Source organism: Coturnix japonica, chromosome 26 (assembly GCF_054131305.1).
Source record: "Coturnix japonica strain WE chromosome 26, WE-NBRP24, whole genome shotgun sequence".
Classification (NCBI taxonomy): domain Eukaryota; kingdom Metazoa; phylum Chordata; class Aves; order Galliformes; family Phasianidae; genus Coturnix; species Coturnix japonica.
Genome location: NC_140688.1, coordinates 1724339 through 1737813, shown reverse-complemented (window position 1 = coordinate 1737813; position 13475 = coordinate 1724339). Strand labels below are relative to the sequence as shown.

The window sequence follows — 13475 nt, the reverse complement described above, 5'->3', positions numbered from 1 at the left end:
CAACGATCTAAGGAGGCACACTTATTTACTAAATACTATATCGAAATACAGGATAATAAAATATAATATAATATAATTGAAAATTGAGCTAACGAATCAAACAAAATAAGAGAGAGAATGAGTCCCGTAACCAGGAGGCCTACTGTGAAATTTAGGCGAGACGGTGAAGGCTCCCACACACTCCCTTGAACGCCAGAACTCGAAAGACGTCAGTCTAGTCTGCGACAGAGTTAATATAGAGTCCAGGTCCCGTGACCTATCGTGTTGTTCCCTGGGAGATGTAGTCTTCTTCTGTAAGTTGCAGATTCAGTAAAATTATTCATGCTTTACATGATGTTATGATGTGGAATACTGATAGCAAAAATTACAAAATTATTAAACCATGACATTGGGGGCATGTGGAACTGTAACTGAGGGTACAAATTGTGGAATAGTGTACAAAGTAAAGTGGGTTAAGCAGAAAGTGAGTTTATCTGTGCTGGTATGAGAGATAGTCACATCCCAACTGATGCGATCGAAAAACTCACTGCCATGTCTACATCAACTAGCAAGAATGAGACACAGTCTTTCCTGGGTGTAGTAGGCTTTTGGAGGATGCACCTTCCAAACTACAGCCCTACACCTTTATCAGGTAACACAGAAGAAGATTAGTTTTGGATAGGGCCCTGAACAGCAGAAGGCTTTTGAGCAGATTAAACAAGAGGTACCCTGTGCCGTGGCCCTGGGGCCAGTACGGATGGGACAGGATGTAAAGAACATCCTCTACACTGCTGCTGGAGAGAAAGGTCCCACTCGAAGTTTGTGGCAAAGAGCCTCAGGAGAGACCTGAGGCTGACCCCTGGGATTTTGGAGTTGAGCATACAAGGAGTCCGAAGAGTGCTACACTCCAACTGAGAAGGAGATCTTAGCTGCGTATGAGGGGATTCAGGCTGCTTCCGAAGTAGTTGGTACTGAAACACAGCTCCTTCTGGCACCTCGACTGTCAGTGCTGAACTGGATGTACAAAGGAGAGGTTCCCTCCACCCATCGTGCTACTGATGCCACCTGGAGCAAGTGGATTGTGCTGATTACACTACGAGCTCACATGGCGAACCTCAGCCTTCCAGGGATCCTAGAGGTGATCATGGACTGGCCTGAAGGTAAAAAGTTTGGAACATCAGCAGCAGAAGAGCTGTCATAGTATCATAGTATCATAGTCTCGTGCAGGTTGGAAGGGACCTTAGAGATCATCGAGTCCAACCCCCCGGGATTCGAGCCTCCTGTGTAGCAGAGCGGCACTTCTACCACTTGCGCCACAGGGGGGATTCACGTGCTAAAGAGGCCCCACCATACAACGAGCTACCAGAAAATGAAAAGAAATATGCCCTGTTCTCTGATGGATCATGTCACATCGTAGGGAAGCATCACAAATGGAGCCCCACACAACAGGTTGCAGAGGCTACTGAAGGTAAAGGAGAATCAAGTCAGTTTGCAGAGGTGAAGGCTGTCCAGCTGGCCTTAGATGTTGCTGAATGGGAGAGGTGGCCAATGCTTTATCTTTATACTGACTCATGGATGGTGGCAAATGCCTTATGGGGGTGCTTACAGCAGTGGGAAAAAAGTAACTTGCAACGGAGGGGTAAACCTATTTGGGCTGCTGGACTGTGGAAAGACATTGAAACCCGAAGGTATGGTTGTAAAGGTGTGTCATGTGGATGCACACGTGCCCAAGAGTCGGGCTACTGAAGGACAACAGAACAACCATCAGGCAGATTGAGCTGCCAGAATTGAGGTTTCTCAAATTGACTTGGACTGGCAGAATAAGGGTGAGTTATTTCTAGCTCGATGGGCTCATGAGACCTTGGGCCATCAGGGAAGAGATGTGACATATAAGTGGGCCGGAGACCTAGGGGTGGACTTAACTATGGACACTATTGCGCAGGTTACTCATGACTGTGAAACACGTGCCGTAATTAAACAAGCCAAGAGGTGAAACTTCTCTGTGGGCAAGGACAATGGCAGAAGGTTAAATACAGGAAGGAGTGGCAGGTTGATTATATCACCTTGCCACCATCTCACAATTGAATAGTGAAAAAAGACCGCATAGTAGATGAAAAGGGAACACTTTGCTACAGAAAGGGAAAGGGGGCCTCACTAAGGCAAAGGGTAGTTACAGATAGATAGTTTATGTTAAGGGGGGGCAGAGAGGGGGAATTGCAGACACTAATTTTGAGAAAACAAGGAGATGAAGGCCATGAAGAGAAGGATGGAAGAGCCCCAGAACAGTGTGGTGATTAGATGTCCACAGAGCAAGCTGGAATGAGTTTGGGGGTGCCCCTCCCGCAGGGTCGAAAGTTTACAGCGAGGAAGATGATGAGCCTTCATCCCACAACCACCCCCACAACTCAGTACACATACGCAAGGGGGGAAGGACTGCATGCTAATGGGGTCTCATGAATATAATTAATATGTATCCAAATTCCTGCAAACTATTGATTATGTATTAGTTCAGCCTATATCTGTTGCACATTTTGTCCTAACGGTGTGCAAGTAAGGTGGAGCTATCCCCCATGCACCAGGGTGCATGCGCATCACTCATTAAACATACCTGCTTTATAACTGCTTCGTGGTTATGGAGTTGGATTACGCAAGTCACAATGGCAAGTATTATGTGCTTACCATGGTGAAAGCAAACACTGGGTGGCTTGACACATACACAGTACCCATACTACCACCTGAAACACCACACTGAATCTTGAGAAGCAAGTCCTATGGTGACATGGCACCCAAGAAAGATATGAATCTGAAAATGAGACACAATTCAAACGTTTCCTTATAAAAACAGTGGGTTTATCATATCCCCTACAGTGACCAGCTTCTGGTAAAATTGAACAATGGGTTGTTGAAAGCTATGTTGAAAGCAATAGATGGTGGAACACTGAAGCACTGGGAGAAGCATTGGGCAGAAGCCACTTGGTTGGTCAGTATGAGAAGATCTGTCAATCATGAGGGTCCTAGCCAATCCAGCCCCCTGCACAATGTAGAGAGAGATAAGATCCCTGTAGTACATGTAAAGAACATGTTGGGAAAAGCTGTTTGGGTCCTTCCACCCTCTGGAAAGGGCAAACCACTTGGTGAAATTTTTTTTGCCCAGGGACCTGGGAGCACTTCGTGGGTGATGCAGAAAGATGAGCATGTTCAATATGTACCACAAAGGAATTTGATGTTTGGGCAGTGCAGTCAGTAATTCTATGTATATATATGTAAATAGACCCATGTGTGTCATACATTTTAATTTTTGTTTATTTATATGTATTTTAAGCATGATGTAGCAATGTAGAATAAGAGATGGAATGGCATGGTTGGTAATATTTTTTCTATTGGTATTTCTCATCATATCATCATGTGGAGCACAGAGAAGAACTACACATCCCAGAGGACCTCAGTTTCAATTAGACTGTATTATATTGTGTAATCTTGCATCCCAACATCATAGTTAGTAAGGTAAGTCTTCCTCCTTAGATTGTTGCTGCTGTTCTGTTTGTTTCCCTGAGCCCAGCTCCCACCTCCCTACCCCCTTTCCCTTCCCATTTTTGGGGGGCAGGGAGCCCAAAAGACTGCTAACCGCCTGTCACGGACATAGTTTGATCTAGATAACACCGTGACACTCTCCTGTATGGATGCTTCAATTCAGAACTCCCTTCGAAGCTCTTCCCACACTCAGGACACTTTCAGGGTCTCTCTTCCGTGTGGATGCACTGATGGCACTTCAAAGCACGCCTCGTGGCAAAGGTCTTCCCACACTCAGAGCACTTATATGGTCTCACTCCTGTGTGGATGCGCTGGTGCACCTTCAATTCATAGCTGCTTTTGAAGCTCTTCCCACACACAGGACACGTATAGGGTTTCTCTCCTGTATGGATGCGCTGGTGGAGCTTCAAATCATAGCTGCTTTTGAAGCCCTTCCCACACTCAGTGCACTTAAATGGTCTCTCTCCTGTGTGGATGCGATGGTGGTGAGTGAGTTTGGAACTGTTTATGAAGCTCTTCCGACACTCAGTGCACTTAAATGGTCTCACTCCTGTGTGAATGCACTGGTGGTAATTCAAAACAGAACTGCTTTTGAAGCTCATCCCACACTCAGAGCATTTATATGGTCTCTCTCCTGTGTGGATGCGCTGGTGCCATTTCAATTCATAGCTGCTTTTGAAGCTCTTCCATATTCAGTGCACTTAAATGGTCTCTCTCCTGTGTGGATGCGGCGGTGGCGAGTGAGTTTGGAACTCCTTTTGAAGCTCTTCCCACACTCAGTGCACTTAAATGGTCTCTCACCTGTGTGGACATGATGGTGGATGGTGAGGTAGGAACTCCTTTTGAAGCTCTTCCCACACTCAGTGCACTTATATGGTCTCTCTCCTGTGTGGATGCGCTGGTGCGATTTCAATTCATAGCTGCTTTTGAAGCTCTTCCCACATTCAGTGCACTTATATGGTCTCTCCTGTGTGGATGCGATGGTGGTCGGTAAGGTAGGAACTCCTTTTGAAGCTCTTCCCACACTCAGTGCACTTAAATGGTCTCTCTCCAGTGTGGATGCGCTGGTGCGATTTCAATTTATAGCTGCTGTTGAAGCTCTTCCCACATTCAGTGCACTTAAATGGTCTCTCTTCTGTGTGGATGCGCTGGTGCGAGCGCGGCGAGCGTCGTAGGCGGAGCGGGGGGCGGCGCGACGAACGTCGTAGGCGGGGCGAAGGGCGGGGGCGCCATAGAGGGCGGCAACGCGGCGAGCGTCGGGGGAGGAGTGAACGGCGGGAGCGCGAGGGGGGGCGGTTGCGGCTTTTCGTCTCCCCGAATCGCGGGGGGGTCGGAGCCGCCGGTCGGATCCGGGCACGGGCCGCTTCCCGCAGCGAGAGGCAGCGGCGGGGTTGGGACGGAGGGCGGCAGGGAATGGTCGGAATAAATTCTTTCCCGTCGTGATTGCTTAATCCCTTCCATTATCCGGCTCCAAACGGGCAACAGCTTAGCAGCCGTTCTGTCTTTAGCGAGAGAAGCCTCGTAGAGTTTTGAGCCGATTTTGTCCCAAAGTTCTCCATCGAGAGAGAACTCAGTTTTTGGAAATTCAGGGACGTTTTTGCTTATCCATTTAAGAAGAATAGCTAATGCTGAAGTAGACACAGTCTCATCCTGATACAGTAACACTGACCGCAATACTTCGAGATGTACTCGTTGCTCCCTCGTTAGTGAGCTCCCCATAGTTCCCGACTGCTCACCTTCTGTCCTGCAGAACGGTGCGGGTGCTCGCGAAACAGTCTCTCCGAAGTTCAGTCGGGCGACGCTGCCGGACCGGGCTCGCTCAGCCGCGGGTTGATTTGCTCCACGTTGTGGGCGCCATTTGCAGCGACTCGGCACGGACTCAGATGTGAACGATCCAAATCGTTTATTACAAGTTCTCACATCCCTTATAGACCTTCACAAGTTGTTATTTTCTAACTTTCCCATCCGCCCTTACAACTTTCCCAAACATCTTACATGTCAACAAAGCATTCTACAAAACACTTTTCAACTGTCCATGCAGGCACGTATCCAATCAGAGCTATGAGACTCTTCTTCTCCTTGCAGAGGTGTCCTTGGTTCTCATGCTGTTTATCTTGCTCCACAGCTGCTGCTCTGAACAGCTTTTCTTGTATTCCCACAGGAGGGGGCGTGGGCAAAGCTGTGGGTGAGTCAGTGATGTATGGGTGCATCTGTTGTGGGGTGGTGCTGAATGGGGTGGAAGCTGTGCTGACCTCACCCCCCCACAGCTGTGCCTTTGTCCCCTACAAGAAGATGGAATCAGCTGACCAGGCTGTGGGGATCCCTGGGTGAGCTGGGGGGCACTGGGGGGGCACAGGGACGGTGTGGGGGTGCCAGCAGTGCTGAGTCCCTGCCCTATTCCTGTGCCCCAACAGCCGTAAAGAACAGTGCCAAGGGCTCACACCGCGACAAGCGGGCGCAGGTGGTGTACAATGAGGACCTCTTCGGGGGGCAATAAAGGTTTAGTGCACACAGCAATGGTGTGGCAGGGTGACAATGGGACAGCGGGAGAACGGGGATGGGGGAACTGTGGGACACGGGGAGCTGCAATGGGGGAGGCTGAGTGGTGACCAGCTGCACACACACCTGTAACTGAACTGCCAGCCTCACCTGGCTGTGGTGCTGAGCATGCTGGGCTGCCTGGCCCTGCTCTCAGCAGCACTGTGTCCTCCCTCCCAGCCCCCACAATTCCACTGATTCAGTTATGTCTGTTAGAGAGATTCACACTGCATGGAATGTGCCACGGCCAATAGCAACTGAAGGCTTCAGAGCCAAATAAGTGTGAGGAGGCCGTGCTGGAGCTCATCTCTTCCATGGAGCTCATAACAGCAGCACAGCAGTAACCCTGGTGGCAGCAGCACCAGGATGTTGCTGGAGCAGCACTCCTGGCTCCCCTCCTGCTCCCTCCAAGAGCTGCAGGCAGACGTACAGCACTGCTGTCCTGTGCCAGGTTTATTTAAAAACACAGCTGAGAGCCGCCGGCATAAACAGAGGAGCCTGACTACGTTCATACAATATCTTAAATAGAAGGCAAATACAAAAGGAAAAGATAAAATACTTACAGTAACAGTGGCAGACACGACATGGGCACAGTCCCACCCAGAGTCAGCAGAAAACCACTCAATACCCTGCTGAAGCACAGAGTCACCACGGCGTCCTCCAGCAGGGCCAGGGCTGCACTGTGCCCACAGCAGGGCTGGGATGGCTGCACTCTGAACTGAGACAAGCGAAGCGCACACGTGTTGGCTTCCAGAAATCATCAGCACAGCATCAAGCTCTGCCAGCAAACAGCACTGGAAATCCAGCAAAAGGGAAAGGAGGGAATAACGCAGCAGTGGCATGCAGCTCCCACTTCTCACACTGCTGCTGCATCACTGCTGATAACTGGAAAGCAGGGAGCACCCCCCGCCTTGGTGGCACATTTGGTCCAAAACACCAGAATAATTCTGCTCCCTCCCACCCCCACATTGTCATTAAGTTGCCTTAAAGGATTCAAGTCATAAACAAAAGCATACACCAAAAATACTCAAGAGCTGGCAGAACTCCAGGCTAGACATAGGGACTACCCAAGAAATGGGAGCACCGAAGAAGCTTCCAGCTGCACCCAACGCTGAGCATGGCCAAGGGAGGAGGAAGGAAGGAGCTTGAGGTTGAAGCCTTCAGAGTGTCACTGAATCAGGAGATCAATTGCCAGGCACTGCAGCACACAGATGGACGTCCTTCTGGGCTGTCACAGAACTGCTTTGTCCTCTTGCTGCTGAAAGGAGCCAACCAGGATCAGGGAATGGATGCACAGGGCCTCAACTCTGACCAGCAGGAAAACTCAGGACAATGGAATGCAGTCTGCCAATCTTTTACCAGTTCAGCTGTGCTTTAAGACTCATTATTGTGAAGCCTCCTTTAGTAAAGTATCACCCTGGGGTATCCAACCAAAAAGAAAAGGTTTTTATTAAATTAAAGGGTTTTTTTCTGTTGTTGTTGTTTTTTTGTTTTTTTGGTTTTTTGTTTGTTTGTTTGTGTTTTTTGTTTTTTTTTTTAACATACTATAATAACTACTACGCAGTTCAACAGTCAGTCATCTCAGAAAGTTCACGAAGGAAATCATCCTCATCCTTCTCCAGGTCCAAGTCAATTTCTGCTTCCATTTCCCCTCCTGAGATTTCCGAGATGAACTTTTCAGTGTCATCTTCTACAGCCTTGGTGAGCAGGCTGACCTCCGGCAGGGCTGGAGCAGCAGTCTGGGAAGAAGGAAGACAAAGTCAAAGAAAGGAAGACAAAGTCAAAGAAAGACAAAGATTGCTCAGGAGATCCTTCCTCTGCAGTGCTTCTCCTTCAGCACTGCTGATCCTGAACCCAACACGGGGGCTAAGGGGCTCCTGAAGGATGTTAACAACCACGTGAAGGCTGCAGAGCACCTCAGGTCTTTTTAACAATGCAGCATTAATGGACAAATTCCTTCACACCACAAAGGAATCACAGGGCTGCAGAGCATTGTGCGCACACTGCCATTCATCCAGCATCCTGCACAAAGCGACTGCTTTGAAAGGAAACCTGCAGAACATTTCAGTTCTCCACACTTTCTACAGGAGTTGTATCTCAGTATCAGCCTGACCAGGACAGCACTGACACTTCTTCCCCTCCTTACCAAAGCTGCTTTTTTAGCTGGAGGCTCCTCTTCTTCAGTGCTCGTTTAAATCAGCACAGTGCTAGAGCTGTTACATACCACATTCTATTTGAGCAACAGAAAGTCATTCCTGTTCCCCTACACAACATCCACCCACAGTCTGATTTCCCTGAACACGAAGCCGTCGTGGCCTTTTTGTATCCAGTGCCCCCCACGTTAACCTCACAAGTTGTACCTGGTGCCAGCAGGGTTACTGCCTCACTGCCAGATACAATCAGATCAATTCTGAGTTTGAGGAGTGCAAAGCTGTCTGGGAAAGCCATTGAAAGTATCAGGATTGTGAAACATGGCTGCAGCTCTTCACCAAAGGCAGGAAGGTAGGAATGCACTCATGATGGTGGCACATGGTGAGCAGTGAGACATGAGAACATGTGAAGAAATTGTGTCACTGTGTCCATCTACAGAAGGGACTCACCTCTGCGGGTGCAGAGACAGCTTTGGGAGCAGCCCTGCTCCATTCCACAGTCTTTTCCTCTTCTCTTCCAGGTGCTTTAAAACAAGGAAAAAGAAAATCACTTGGTCAACAGCAAGCATAGAAAGAAACCTGAGTGCCAGTGTTTCCTCCATGTGCTTATTTCCTCACATTCAATAACAAAGAACACGAGAGAGGCGACATCTCGCAGTCCATACAGTATCCAAGCTCTTCCCTCCTTCACATGCTGTCTCTTCACAAAGCCTCTCTCACCTGCCCAATGAATAACTCACCCCCCTGACCTTTCTGACAGAGGTTGGCCCCCATGTTAAAAACTCAATCCATGCTTTACAAACACATTTACATATTAAAACAAGCAACACGCCAAAGATGAAGATAACCTTGGTGTCAACACACAGAACATGCCACACCAAAACCATGGCAGAAAGAAAGTACATGAGAAACTGAATTACAAAACCTCACAGCGAATGAATTCTCCAGAATGAAGCAGGCAGACACCACGGATTCAATGGAAAAACACATGGATGGACATCTGGCACTTCCTGCCTTTGCATGTTGTAAGAAACAGCCCAGGCAATTCTAAGCAAACTCCATTTGCTTGACAGGGGAAGCACTTCAGCAGAGCAGACAGTGAAACACCTCGTTACCTGCTGGCTTTGCGATCTGCTGCATCCGCAGGGCTTTCTCCTGCTTGATTTCTTTTAAGCTTTTAATATGCATTTCTTCCAATCGCTTGATTTTACGCGGTGGCTCTTCCAGTTTCACGTTACCAGGCTCAGGTGGAGGGAAAATTCTCTTCTTCTTGCGCTTATCCTTAGATCTCTTCTCAGTAAGAACCTCTTCTACTTTTTGCTTCTCTTCTTCCAGTCGTCTCTTCTTCCAGATCTCCCCTGCTGGCTTGGCACCCTTCTCTGTCATCATCAAGAAAGGAGAAGCATAAGGATTACAAGAAATTACAACGAGAGCTCAAGTTTCCAGATTTGTCATAATATTACAGAATATACGTGTTCCCAACAACAACGCTCCTGAGAAAGAATAAGCAGAAAGCCTAGAGAATCTGTGCAGCAAACACCGATGACCATTTACCTCTCCTTGGTGCTCTGTCAACCTCGATCTTCTTCCCCAGCCTTTCTACGAGGCTGCGCTTCAGCGGAAGGCCACTGACATCAGCTACAGAGAGAAAACAACATTCCTAAGATAATTCCTTTGGAGAAAGATTTTTACAAGTCAACCACAAACTTTGGTTTCTCCAAGTGTATGTTCTCAAATTCACCTTTCAGCTGCTACACTTGTGTGCCACTTGGAGTCATCACAGACCCACGACACACTTTCCTCCCTCCTGCTTCAGCAGTGCCCTCCCATTTACGTGGAGGCAGCCAAACAGCAGCTCACAAGCAGCCCTTACCTACAGAGGATTTCCGTTTTCCAGGTTTATCAGCAGTATTCAGTTGAATCACAGGCACCTCCCCTAAAACAAAGAAAAACAAAGTGCTTATTTGACAGAAACCAACAGAATTACTGTCTTGTCATCGCATTTCCCACCCAAAACAAATACAACCAAAAGACACCACTTTGACAGCCCTGACACAAAATAATATTGCAACTGTAATGCACTCAGGGTAAGTCCCAATTGTAATTTATCCATTCCACTTAGGAGCCACCAAATGGAAGCAAAGGTACTCATCATTACCCTGCTTTGCAGGCAGCATCACAGTGCTGACCAGTGTCCGCACATTCTCCTTCTTAGGCACACGAACAATCTGAGATTTGAGCCGATGAGCAGGAGCTCCTGAAGGTCCTTCTGATCCAAGTGTTTTTATTCCAGCATTCAAACTGTCATCTGGGAACACAGAGCAGTAAATGAGACTGAGGGACAGAGGCACACGCTGAGGACCACAGCTCTGCAAACTGCCTCCTGCTCAGAAGCATGCAGAACAAACCCTGTCAGCTCTCCTAACAGCTAAGAGCACCATGGACCTGATGTCTGTCTGCTGCCCTCCTTTCATCCTTCTGGATATTAAAAGTAGGCTTTATCCCTTACTTTATCCCATCCATATGACATTAGATTCCTCTATCAGCAAATGTGGCTTTCACCACTGGTTGAAAAGATGCACATACAGGCACTTAAACTCCATGCTGTGGCCTCGTCTTGCTCTAATGATGTAAACAAAGGAGTTTACCTTCCTAATCTGAAAGGCACATGAAGTTACAAGGTAGGAACAAGATCATGGAAATAGCTGATTCCACTCAGCAACCCTATGTTCTGTTGTGTTTGTACAATGAATTGCTTTGGAGTTAATTGGCAAGTGCTTCTGATTAATCCTGGAATACCTTGTTTTGTATCAGCATCAGATTTTGTAGTGGAAATTATCTGCAATCCAAGATGGTTTTCTTCAGCTGATTGCTGGACAGGTGTTTTTGTTTCTTCTCCCTCCTTAGAAAGCTGGTCTGTACAAGCAAAGAAAAAATCAGTCTCTTCAGTTATGCGGTAGGAATTCAATCAGATTATCCACTGCACAAAGATGGCAGGCAAGGCTGAAAACCCACACAGATAAATGCTGAGTCTCCACTTGCCCATCCAAATGGCTTCTCTGTGAACAAAGAAATCCCCCCCTACACAACATTCATCTCCCTGACACCCAGTAAAAGCTTAAATGCAGGAGAACAACCTGCAAGGCAAAGGCCACAGGAGCAGAGAGAAGCTGAGCATGCAAGATAAAACTGAGGTATCAGAAGCACACAAAGTTCAGCTCTGAACCTATCTATCAGCTCACAAGTGAACGTTACCTGGCATTCTTTATGACACTATACCCACCTGTGAGTAATAGAGTTAATCTTTCGTACCTAAAAAAGACAAACTCACTTTGGCTTGGTGGAAAGAAAACCCCATTGAGGTAACGTCCCTTGGTGTGATGGAAGGCACAGTTGGATTTCTGGCAGCCTGCTGGCTGGTTCTCCCAGTAGCAGGAAATCATGCTGCGTTTTTTCTGAAGACAGAAAGGAAGAAGAGCTGATGGTAACGTGGACCTAAGATCTGCAAAGGGAGACTGAGCTCCAGATGGTGCCAGTGAGCAGACTGCCACAAAGCAGCACTCAAACACCACTCTGAAGAGTGCGCAGGCTGGGAGCACCAGGCTCACTGAGCTTTCCTAGCATTCTGTGGGTGAGGACACCAGTTTAGAAGGGGTTAAACTAACACACCTTGCAGAATGCTTGTCTGATTGATGTGGTTCTTTAGTATCTGTTGATAGAACACTGTTGGTATCAACTACAAGAATATTCTGCTATGATATACCAATGCCATTGAGCTCTCTTCCCTCTGCTTCCTCCCCTATTCTTAACCGTAGGAACCATCATCATTTCAAAGCAAATGAACCTAATCTGCAAAAGCACATTCAGCCCACCTAAAGAAATGAGAAGTGGGTTTGGTGATAAACTCTGAGGAGCCAACACTCACAGTGATCTCCATGTGCCTGAACCTGCAGACATTCCTGAAGCAGCGGCCCTCCTTCCACAGCGTGCAGATGGTTTCATTGCCCAAAGCAGCTTCACAGTGCCTGAAGGGACAGTTGTCTCCCTGTAACCCAATGGAAACCAAGAGAGGAAAATGAAATAGTACAGCCTGAGAACTGGCCATGCTTTGAGCTCATTTTTAGCGAGTTGCTCTATTGTACAATGCAATTAGTTATGAAGTTTGCTGAAGACCAGTAATACTTCTACTTATTCTACCCATTCCTCTTAACTTCAGAACCGAAAGAAAGAAAAAATGAAGGAAAAAACCCAAGCAGACCTTTTTACAAGTGGAATAGAAGTAGAAATAGCAATCATTTCCTTTAATCGACATGCTGGACGAGCGCACAGAAGCAGTTCTGGTCTCGAGGATCTCTGTGCAGCTCTTCCTGTGCTTCTCAAAGAGCTGGCTCGTGCTTCCTTGGACTGAAAGTCTTCTACAGTCTTGATCAGTGAAATCTTCTTTTGAAAAGGAACCCTAAGCAAAACACCAAAAAGCAGAAAAGAATGAGGAATGCCCACCCGTCTTCCCAGCTTTGTTCTCTTCATTCAATCAGTCTCTCAGGAGCAGTTGTTTCAAAACATTGCCCTCCTCAACACTGGTCAAACTCTAGTAATATCACCCTGACTCAGCACGGAGTCCCTGGGCTGCACGGCTGCAAGCCCTCCAATGGAGCCCCTCCTTCAACACCACGAGTGACAGCAGTGAGTAACCCCAACACATTTGTCTGACCGCTGCAGGTCTTCAAGCTCAACCACCTGGACAACCTCAGCAAATACAGTGATCTTCAAAGCTTTGCAGTTCACTTCTCCTGTAGGCCGAACCAACATTGAATCCGTGAATTAATTATAACAGGTTAGAAAGAATTTTCCTCCTCACTTTGCCTATGTCAAATTCTGTAAGTTGGAATTTCTGGTCTTCAAGGATTCTTCACCTTTGAAGAATCCACAAAAACCATCCTCCGTCTTTATTACCTGTACAGCAAAAGCATGCCAGTGCGTATCAATACACAAATCCACACACATGTGCCTGTATACTGTAACTCAGCACTGCATGGAGCTGCAGCACGATCTGCTCAGCCACAACAAGGGTTTGGGTTGGTTCATTTTTTTTTTTCTTTTCTGATGTAAAAATCAAATATTTTGATATTTTAGATTTGTTTTGTTGTTGTATTTTTTAAGGTACCAAATGCAGTAAAACCTGCAACCAGGCCAGACAGAAGATCAAATTCAAGTGATTCAGAACTCTTTCATTAAAGTGCTGCACATTTCTGAGCTAAGCATTTCCGATAGTCAATA

The 13475-nt window shown here is 47.2% G+C and overlaps 1 pseudogene; it reads right to left on the bottom strand.

The window, feature by feature from the left end:
- Positions 1-3421: 3421 nt before the first annotated feature.
- Positions 3422-5229, bottom strand: LOC146756553 (uncharacterized; annotated as a pseudogene).
- Between the last annotated feature and the right edge of the window lie 8246 nt (positions 5230-13475).